Here is a 3,330-nt window from a genome sequence, read left to right as displayed (position 1 = left end):
TTGAGGCCCTAATGAAAAAGTATGGGATCACCCATAAGTTATCTACCTCTTATCACCCCCAAACTAGTGGCCAAGTGGAGGTGTCTAATAGGCAGATCAAACAAATCTTGGAGAAAATTGTTAATCCCAACCGTAAGGATTGGTCCCTTAGGCTCATTGATGCCTTGTGGGCCCATCGGACTGCATTCAAGACAGACCTTGGCCAGTCTCCCTACCGTTTGGTGTATGGGAAAGCTTGTCACTTACCAGTTGAGTTAGAGCATAAGGCCTTTTGGGCCATCAAGAAGCTCAACTTTGATTTGTCTGATGCGGGAATTCATCGTAGGCTCCAACTATTTGAGTTGGAGGAACTTAGGAATGATGCCTATGAAAGTTCTAGGATTTATAAGGAAAAGACCAAAGCTTTCCATGATAAATACATTCTGCGTAAATCTTTTACAATTGGTAATAAGGTCTTATTGTACAACTCTCGATTGCATCTTTTTCTTGGTAAGCTTAGATCCCGATGGGATGGCCTTTTTATTATCCATAATATATATCCCCATGGGGCTGTGGAGATTTTGAATCCAGGAATAGGGGTAATTTCGAAGGTTAATGGTCAGCGTTTGAAACCGTTCTTCGAGTTTCCTAATACTAGTAGTGAAGAGGTCGTGGATCTCCATGAACCTTTTTACACTGGTGACTAACTTTTAATCAGGTATGACCCCTTGCATTGTCTTTGCTTTTAATTCTTTCCATGCATTGAGGACATTGCATGACTTAAGTGTCGGGGAGGGAAACCAGTTTTTGCTTTTTTTACTTTGTTTTGTTTGTTTTTCTTTTTATTTTTGAGCTTGCTAAGGATGAAGTCCTACTTTGGCTTTTGGCTAATGATCATACCATTCGGTTGCTTGATGTATGAAAATAAAAGTTTTGACTAAGGTACCCATTTTGACCGTATAAAAACCCTGTTGAGAAGAAAGAAACAAGCATGTGTCTTGAGATGGGACTTTCTTTTGAAAAATAAGAGACCCCTGTTTTATGGTGATGGACCATATGTAAGTCTGTGGGTTCCTTGTACTTTTGATTTGGAGTTGAGACCTTCTTTTTAATTTGGCATAGGTTGACAAATGCACAATTTTAAATGAAATGTGAAATGTGGTATAAAGAAGAATAAGAGTTGATTCCCTTGGAACTAGACAGGGCATTGCGCCTCAGGAAGCGTGGTGTCTTGATCGAAATTCCTTGGGAGGAAACTTCTGAAGTAACTCTAGCATCACTGCCTTTGTGGGCATATGCAAAAAGCGAAGCTACATAGTAACTTGGGTGTCTGGTGTTTGCTCCACCATGTCATTCAGGCCAAAAGTAGTGGAGTAGAATAGAGTTTATTAAGCAGAAAAAAAAAGAGAAAAAAAATGTGCAAATGTCATTATTGCTTGGTAACATGTTTGGTCAAAAACACTCCAACGCCTTAGTCATTGGTTCCCTATTTCTTCACAAGTGGTTTTGCCTTAAGATAAGGATGTTTTGGAAGAGACGAGGTGAGTTCCAAATTAAGAAATATGCTAGTGCCTGGAATTGATAAAGGGTAATAAAAGTTCAAGTGTGGGGGTCCCTTGTAAGAGAAATTATCTTTGCTCCGGATCGGTATGAGCCTTACCTTTAGCCAAGGTTGGGATTTGTTTATTCTGAATTTTGGCTGTATATTCACTGCAAACACCCACGAGACACAACTCATCCACTAGGGGTGACCTAGGGGTTTAAAGGCTTGTTGCACATGCTAAGTGCAACCGTGATTCCTACGAAAGTGAGTTAGGTTTTTTGTCTTTATTCTTTTTCTTTTTGTTTTGCTCGAGGACTAGCAAAGTCTAAGTGTGGGGAAATTCTGATGAGCACATTTATGTGTGAAATCTAGGGTAGTAAAACATGCATTTTACATATTTAGAATGGAGGGTTTTACTCTCTTTTTGCAGGTTTTATATTTTCAAGTCCTTAAGGACTATCAGACGCTATATCTCCAATTTTACACTTAAAGAGGTCCTATTTCTTTTCATGGTTGCAAAAAGGATGAAATTCTGAGCAAGATGGACGTGTTCAATTAAAAATACACATTCGTTTGGTCACCCGTACAAATGATTATTCTTTTCGGGCAAGAAAAAGAATAATGGATTAGAACTAAACCGAGATGCAGAACCAACCCGTTTGCAAATGTCTCAGAGGTACAAGGAATATTTTAAATGTCAACAAGGATTGATGGACCACATCCTTAGGTGATTGAAGATTCATTTTTGGTAACAACAACTACCTAGTGTAGTTGGTGAGCTATGGTGTGCAAAATTCCCTTGCTCACCAAGAGGTCTCAAGTTCAAATCTCATGGTTGTTTTTTTTAAAGAATTTTATTGAAGATTTCAGGCTTTTCACTCACTTAAAGCACTAAGGGCATGGAGGAGATTTCCACATCAAATTAGAAGCAAGGAAAATCATGGAAGGGTTCCTACGCAAGAAGAGAAGAAAAAAAAAAGGGGAGAAATAAAGATTGTCCAAATCTTCTCTCTCCTCCACATCATCACAAAAAAATTGTCCAAATCACACAAAGCAAGAAGAAAATCGTCCCTTGGAGGGAGAAAAAAAAGAGAAATAAATTAGAAAAAAAAAGGAAAAAAAATAAGCAAAAAAATTATAGGAAATTTCTCGAAGTTTATTTTTCTCTTCTCTCTCCTCCACCTTAGCACTTTTGGTCTCAAATGATCTCACAATCAATTGTGGGTTTCTCTCTTTTAGGAAAGAGAAATTTGTCACCCTACCTCCCCATTCCCTATAAATACAACTCATGTAAGAGGAGGGGAGACAATTCATTCTTCTTATAGTTTTTTTTTTAGTTGCTCTCTCTCTCCCTCTCTCACTCTTTAGTTTTAGTTCTTCTCTATTTTTGCTTTAATCACTTTTGTAGTAGTTTTTTATGTCAATTAATGCAAGCACTCTTTTATTTTTATTCAGCCTTTTTATGTTTATGATTTATGCAATTGAGTTGTAATTTTTTAAGTTATAGTTCTAGGCTTAGATCTCGGTGACAAGATCACGAGCCGTGGAGCAATTTTTTTTCAAGTTTATGCATTGATTCAAGTAAGTAGGCTCCTTTAGTAGTCTTCTCTCCCCCCTCTCATTCCCTCTTCTGATTACCCTTTCTTTCTTAATTTAAGAATTTTATTTTCAGTCGTTACATTATTGCTATCCCTTTCCCCCAAGGTTCAAGGCTAGTGTATGTGTTGGCTTTGCCCCTCCTAGCCATAGAACCATCAATTTATTGCTTTTATTTTAATTGTCTCCCTTTCCCTAAAGCCAAGTAGAGT

This window comes from Macadamia integrifolia, unplaced genomic scaffold (assembly GCF_013358625.1).
Source record: "Macadamia integrifolia cultivar HAES 741 unplaced genomic scaffold, SCU_Mint_v3 scaffold3450, whole genome shotgun sequence".
Classification (NCBI taxonomy): domain Eukaryota; kingdom Viridiplantae; phylum Streptophyta; class Magnoliopsida; order Proteales; family Proteaceae; genus Macadamia; species Macadamia integrifolia.
The sequence above is the reverse complement of the archived record's forward strand: the minus strand, read 5'-3'. Positions refer to the sequence as shown.